Source organism: Manacus candei, unplaced genomic scaffold (genome assembly GCF_025592945.1).
Source record: "Manacus candei isolate 608988 ecotype Guabito, Panama unplaced genomic scaffold, ASM2559294v1 h1tg000159l, whole genome shotgun sequence".
Classification (NCBI taxonomy): Eukaryota; Metazoa; Chordata; class Aves; order Passeriformes; family Pipridae; genus Manacus; species Manacus candei.
Window position 1 is genome coordinate 544,793 of NW_026138207.1, and position 7,945 is coordinate 552,737.

Below are 7,945 nucleotides of genomic sequence, written 5' to 3' on the forward strand. Positions count from 1 at the left end.
ATGTAAGTCTGTACCAATCAATGTTGAAAACTTCTGTAGTGTAAATATAGTGAAGGTATATTTTCTTTTTCCTTGAGGAAAATATAAGAAAGTGGTAGTTATAAGCAAGAAATATTTCTAAATGTACCTACCTTTTCAGTAGGAAAAAATGCATTTATCTTCTATTTTTCAGAACATATTTCCAAATAGAGCAATGTAGTACTTTCAATTCAACTCTACATCTGTGCTGATAGATTTACTTCCCTCCTAGATATGGCCTCTAAGTGTCATTTGGGCTATATTATAGGAGAAAGCCTAGATCTTGCTGTCTACTTATCAGAGCAAAAGCTCTGATTTCTAATACTTTTGTCCACTGGATTTTGTTTAGCCATTCATATCACGCAGATCTGTCTAATGCTGCACTACTACAAACATCACAAAACTGAATAAGATATGGTAAAACATAATCTAAACCTGCACTTATCTGCCCTGACATGCTGAGCATTAGGAAAACATCTTTTCTCTTTGATCACATGTTCTTATGCTACTTACACAGCTCACATACAAAACAATTACAACTGTTCATTTTGTAAAACTATACACGAGTAAAGAAAAAAAGCTGTTCATTGATAAAATCATTTAAATTCTAAAACAGAAAATTGCTTTTGGTGCCTCCAGTTCAGTTCCTACAGAGGGCATTAAATAGACAACTTGATATAGGAATATGGCCTATAGGAATCTTTAAAAGATGGAGCAGGACACATCTCATGATTTCTCAGTCATTTCTCCAGGGTTTCTGCTCATTAGAGTGTTGTTAATTACTTAGCACCAACCATACAAAGCCTACTTCTTAGTCCTAAAATACATTGTGTCAATTCACCTGGGCATCCAGTTCAGGATTTAAGGCTTGCCTTTCAACTAAGTAAAATCCAACAACTCTGAAGTGTTTCTCTGTTAGTTTTTGACACAGATATACTCAGTGTGAGAATACTAAAAGGGGTAGGAGAAACACTTGTTTAAATCAAGGGAGTGTTTCCAAAAGTAGGGATGGATAAAAAATGGGAGCTGGAAAATGGTTTCTAACTTTATATGCTGGAATAGCTGTCCGATGAAAGAGGGGAATATCTCTGATTATTGTTCCGAAGGACCTCATTAAGTTTCTGGAAAAGATTGTACATCATGATAGCCTGTGTTATTAGGAGGCTAAGTTCATTGACCAAAGAGTCATATGTGCTTCTAAGCGAGGTAACAAGAAGTGACTGCAGATTGCAGTGTGTTTCAAGTGTGCATCAAGAAAATTGTCAGCAAGTGTTGGTGTTTAAAGGGAAGCCCACTGTAGAGCCAAGTACTTGGGTCTAAGTTGCAGCAGTAGAAGGGACTTGCACAGCTGAACACAGTTTCGCAGCATTATTAGAAGGGCAGAATTTGTTCTTCAACTTGAAATGTTGTTCTTCTATATAAACTGAACAATGCTGGCTGAAAAGGTTAAAACTGAGGAAGTGGAGGAACTTTTCATAATTTTCAATGTCAAATAATATAGTGCAAACCACAGTCACCCCAGCAAAGTGAAGGACACTTATGTGGAGAATGTTTAGTGCCCACTGCTACAGATGCTTCTTGCATTCTTTCTTCTTTTTTTTTTTAATACTTCAATAAAGTTGACCTCTTGGCTAAGGAAGGAAAGCAAATGAAGTAAAGTTCTTATCACTTCTTTTATTTCAGCTAGGTTTTTTTTTTTTAAGAAAGAAAAAATTTTCTTTCCTTGTTTAATTCTTTAGCTGACAACATAAAGAAGATAATCTGGCTCTGTTATACTTCATTTCATAGATTTGGAAGTGGCATAGAAAACGCCTGTCAACTGTTTCCATGTTATTACTCCCAGGTTTTTAACAGTCTGATAGAAGTATGCTATGCAGTTGAAAGAAAAACTTCCTCTTCACAACATTTCACTGGGAGACTAGAAATAAAATGAGAGGAAAAAAGATATAACAATGTACAGTCAGAGGAAACTAAACATACTTCTTCTAGTGGTATCTGTCATTATAGATTGCAGCAGATTCCTTCATTCATCCTTTTAATCACAGTACCTCTTTATACCTTCATCTATTGATACTTTAAGAGGCTACACCATTTACTGTCCTTTTGCTTTGTCATTTACAACACAAAGGTAAAGCAACACTGCATCTCTCAAGGTAACAAGAGAAATGAACTTGCCCCACAGGTTTTCATCCAAGTCACTCCTCAGTTAAACCAGGTACAAATGGGCTACACTGGTTTGAGGGAAATCAAAGAGCCCTGTGTAGCTGCGGCAGTGTATACAACACTTGTCTGTCCTGTGCTCAAAAGTCTCCGGATACAAGTCAATCCGGAGGTACGTGATGGGCAGAAGTGTTAGCGCAGCGCTGTGCTCAAGCAAACAAACTCTGCAAAAGGCAGACATGGGATCAAGCTAACACAGCTACACAATCCCCGTCTGGAGCTGCCATGCAGACACAGCTAGTGGGCTCCAGCCACCCACCAGACATGCCCAAAGGCACTGGAAGCATGGACAGTCATGTGACATCTTTGTTTGCACTGGCACAAGAAACACTTGTGTTTTGCTGATGGCAGCTGAGGGCCCACCAAGGCTGTGGAAGACCCCTTACACCATCTAACTCCCTGCCTTCTCTGTTGCCTGTTTTCTGCATACCTCATTGAGCCTTGGCCTATCATTGCTTTCCCTCACACACTGCTGACCATCATTTTTTCTCCATTTCTTGTTAATTATCATTTACTCTAATTAGTTTGTGATATAACTTGTCAGGCATCATAGTTCAAACACGCAAAATATCAAAAGTAAATAAAGGAAACACTGGCACTGGCAGTAGAGTTAGCATACTCTCCCAATATAAACACTCAGTGCCTGAAGACAAGTAGTGAACAAGTCACAACAGCACATTGGTATTATTTCTGTAAGTTAACAGTTTGTTTTTCTGCATCATAAAGTTGAATGCAGTCCATCAACTTTTTCTAGAACTCCTCATTTTTCTGCTGGAAGTTAAACAAGGTCCTAATTCATCTGGAGAAATTTATTCCCAATTTGCTACCCAGTGGTAAAAGTGCGAGTTAATTTATTACCAGCTCCAACAGAAGGAATGTAAAAACTGCTGCTTTTTCACATGTGTACCACTTATGGGATTTCAGTCTTCTGGGCTCCATGTTTCCACTCATTAGGAGATAACTGTCAGGAAGGTCAACCTGACCATCAGGTATACTCATCAGCAGGACTGTGATGGTCTATTCCTCTCTTTGTTGCTGCATAGCAAATTTTAAAAAAATCAGTTTTAACTTTAAAAAATCTGCCTTGTTTAATAAACAGAATCTCAGTCCTCTCCCTCCTTCCTGCATGAGGCTGCTGGACAAAAGAGAAACTGAGAGAGAAACTCAACTCATTGATGTGAGTTGGATGGCACTGGATAGAATTAATAGGGGAGGAGAGAAGGCTGGAAGTTTAATTCCACATGCAGCTATTCTTTCAGCAAGGACCATGGGATTAAACAGCACACTTTGACAAACCAGGAAACAGAAGCTTGGGCAAGAAGAATCATAGAATAACAGAATGAGTTGGGTTGGAAGGGACCTTAAAGATCATCTAGTTCCAACCCCCCTACCATGGGCAGGAACACCTTTCACTAGACCACTTTACTCAGAGTCCCATACAAGTTGTCCTTAGAATCATAGAATTCATTAAGGTTGAAGACCTCTAAGATCATAGAGATCATCCAACCTTTGACCAAACACCACCATGCCAACTAAACCATAGCACTAAGTGCCACATCCAATAATTTCTTGAATACTTCCACCACTTTGATGGGGAGCCTATTCCAATGCTTAACCACCCTTTCAGCAGAGAAATTCCTTGTGATGTCCAACCTGAACCTCCCCGGTCACAGCTTGAGGCCATTTCATCTTGTCCTCTCACTAGTTGCCTTGGAGAAGCAGCCAACCTCCACCTTGCTACAACCTCCTTTCAGGTAAATGTACAGAGTGATAAAGTCTCCCCTGAGCCTCCTTTTCTCTGACTTAAACAACACCAGCTTTCTCATACGACTTACTCTCTAGACCCTTCATCAGCTTTATGCCCTTTGACACACTCCAGTACCTCAGTGTCTTTCTTGAAGTGAGAGATCCAGAACTGGACACAGCACTTGAGATGTGGCCTCAGCAGTGCTAAGTACAGAGGGAAAATCATTACTCCAGTCCTGTTGGCCACGTTATTTTTGATACAGTGCCATTGGCCACCTTGGCACACTGCTGGCTCATGTTTAGCCGGCTGACAACCAACACCCCCAGGCCCTTTTCCACTGGATAGCTTTCCAGCCCCTCTTCCCCATGTCTGTAGTGCTGTATAGGGTTGTTGTGCCTTGAACACTTTCAGTGATGGAACATCAACAACTTCTCTGGGCTACCTGTTCCAGTGCATCATCACACTTGCAGTAAAGAATTTCTTCCTAATACCCAATCTAAATCTACCCTCTTTCAGCTTAAAGACATTAAGAATATCTAATTGAGGAAAAACAACCCCAAACAGGAAAACCTAAAGGCAAGGAGGAGATAAGTTGCCTGAAGGAGGGTATAGAGAAGAGCCCTTGCAAAGGGCAGCAATATACTGGCGCTGCAGCTGCAGTGAACAGATAACTGGTTCCCAGAAAAACCAAAACTTAATTTCTGAGAGAGCAGTCATGCTAAAACAGGTTGCCAAAACTCTGCTTTGATGTTGGCTTTTACTGAAGGCAGAAGGTAACTTAAGCTGTGAGCTAATTAACTGCAAGGACAGGACGGTTATAGTGATGGCAGTTTCCCTCAAACAGTGCCAATCCAGAGTCAAGGCATTTCACAGTTAGTGAAGGACAGTGAAAATAAGAAAGACAGCTCTCTCTAATAATAACCTTTCTCAAACTGTCATGCTTGACTTACACTTAACTGCCTCCTAGTCCTGTCAAAATGCATGTAATTATTTTGCCGCCATCACCTTCCTATAACAAACAGATTCTTGTTCATGTGATCAGCCTTTTAACTTCAGGGTAACTTTCAGAAATGGCTGCATCAGAAACTTACTTGGTGCTCTCTACAGTTCAAGTATTTCTACCTGGTCTGCTTTGTTCCTTTGAAATATTTTTCTTCTACTTTGTAAACACTATGTAAGCAGCAGGTACCACAGCTGAAATGGCAAATATCAGTGACATGGATGATTGTCTTTACCATTTATTTGCTCTACCTGTCCCTATCCACTGTGTAAAAACTTTAACCAATTTGTAAAGACATTTTCCAACAATATGCTTCAACATCTACCAGACGACCTAGCATCCCTTGATTGCCATCAGAGAAATTATACTGATGTACAGCAGCTGTCAATCTAGACACCAGTAAATGTCTCTTGAAATATAACTGAAACCTCAAACTACAAAAAATACTGTGACCACAGGGTTGCCCAAGCCTACATAGCATCTATAAGTTCCATATCATGGACCATCTAAGTCCCTAATTATATCTGCTACACATCAATTTAAAAAATCCTGTCCTTAATACTTTTCGTTCCCGTAATTTTCTAACCGCACCCAAATGGATTCCATAAAAAAAAAAACAAACAAAAAAATCCTTTGCAATAGGATAAACATATATATTAGAGCTGGATATGTTTTGTTGTCAATGTATTGTGATTTTAACTTGTGAACTGTTGATGTATTTACTGTTAATATATGATGGATACAACAATATGGGTTGGTATTGGCATTTGCTTGTCTGAAAAAAATATGTACGTTGAAGATAGTGAACATCATGTTAGTGATGTTATTTTTAAATGCCACTGAAATATTTCTCGCATTTATTTAAACACAGCTTATATGGTGCTGTGTTTTGAATTTGTGACCAAAATAGTGTGGATAAAACAAGGATGTTTCATCTAATGCTGAGCAAGGCTTGTGCAATGTTAGGGTGTTTTGTGCTTCTCACACTGTCCCACCCAGAGAGCAGGCTAAGGGTGCACAACAAGTTGGAAGGGGACACAGCTGGGACAGCTGATTCCAAATGATCCAAGGGATATCCCACACCACATGGTGTCATGCTTAGCATATAAAGCTGGGAGAAGAAGGAGGAAGGCAAGGACGTTTTGAGTGATAACCTTTGCCTTCACAAGTCACAGTTACAAATCATGGAGCCTGGCTTTGCTGGAGGTGGCAGAACACCTACCTGCCCATGGAAAGCAGCAATAAATTCCTTGTTTTTCTTTGCATGTGCATGCGGCTTTTGCTTCACCTATCAAACTGTCTTTATCTCAACACATGAGTTTTCTAACTTTTACCCTTCCAATTCTCTCCCCATCTCAATTTGGGGGAGTGAAGGAGTGGCTGTGTGGGGCTGGGCTGCTCATCATTACACAAAAAAAGTTCTGCAGCCGGAAGCATGGATAATGAGCTTTTTTTTCTGAAAGTGAATCTTTATTAATGCATTTGGAAGATATGACTTGTCCAGATTCTGATGCTCACTGTTAGCTTCTTGATAACAGTTGTAGATATTTCCTCCTGCAACCTTTTTGATCACACTTCTTACAGATTTCAAAGCCAAAAATGGTCCGCTCATTAAGATTCTCCTTATTTCTGTTAATTTGGTGATGATTTACTTGCCACAGCTTTAAAGTCTAGAACATAATGCTGTTTGTCATATTTACTTACTGTGGGATGGAATTTAAAAGCTCCACACCAAAACTCAGAGGCATTCTTACAACTTAAGATGCATCTACGCTGATTTCTGCAACTCTTCTGAAATAGTTGTCTTGAAATGTGTCTTGAAAGACTGAGTTCTTTGTTTTTCTAGAATAGATGAGGGTAACTGCCACGTTGGCTATCTAGAGAACAGAAAACTGTGCATATCCAAAAACCACACAGTGGAACTAACTAGATAATAGAGCATGGTCTTCTGAATGATGAATTTCTCACTGGTCCAGAAGTAGGCTTACTTTTGTGTACTGAAAAAATTGCTAATACAGGAAGGAAACTGAGGACAGGGATGTTAATGATTTAATACTAGAGTTTGCTTCTCTTGTGGCTTTTAAAAGCAAAAGGCAATTCATGACAGTCTACATTCAGTTTGGTTCAGTATTAATGGTTGCTGCCTTTTCCTGTATCGTAGTTTCCTCTCCATTCCAGTTCCAAGATTTTCTGTTCACATGCATTTATTGGAATGTCTCTCCTCGAGTGTGATGTAGATCAAATGCCCACATACAGACAGGATACAGGTCTCTGCAGCAGAAGTGTGCCAGTATGATGTATAAGGATTGATGTGAGGTTGGTTCTTTGTGTTGTGATGGGACACCAGCATCAAAGACCTCTATGATCATCGAGTCCAACCATTAACCCAGCACTGCCAAGTCCACCACTAAACTATGTCTTTAAACACTATATCACTATCAGGATAGGAAGAAACCCGGACTAGTTGGTCAAGTTTTGGGATTGTGTACTGGACTCTGTGTGTGTCTGTGTGAGCAGACCAGGTGCGTATGTACATCTGAGCGTTTCGAGAGTGCTGGATCTGCCAGGTCCCAGAGACAAACTTTCCGTCAGCTTCAGGGCCCGGACTCACGCGTGGCCTCGGCTTCCCGCGGCCCCCCACTCCGCCGGCTCCGGAGCCTCCTTCACCCACCGCCCTCCGCCCCCCGGCGCGGGCCCGCCCGCAGCCGCCCCCCCTCCCCGGAGGGGCCGCCCACCCTGCAAGAGGAGCCGCTGCGCCGCGCCCTCCCTTGCACAGCGCCCGGCGCGGGGAGGCGGGCGGAGCGGCGGAGTCCGGGCGGAGCGGCGGAGTCCCGGCGCCCCGCGCTCCTCGTCCCCATGCCCGCTCCGGGCGGCTGCCGTCGCGGGAGGACCTGCGCGCCCAGGCAGCCCGTCCGGCGGCGGGGACCCGCCGGCATCGCCCGCCTGCCCGCAGCCCTGCG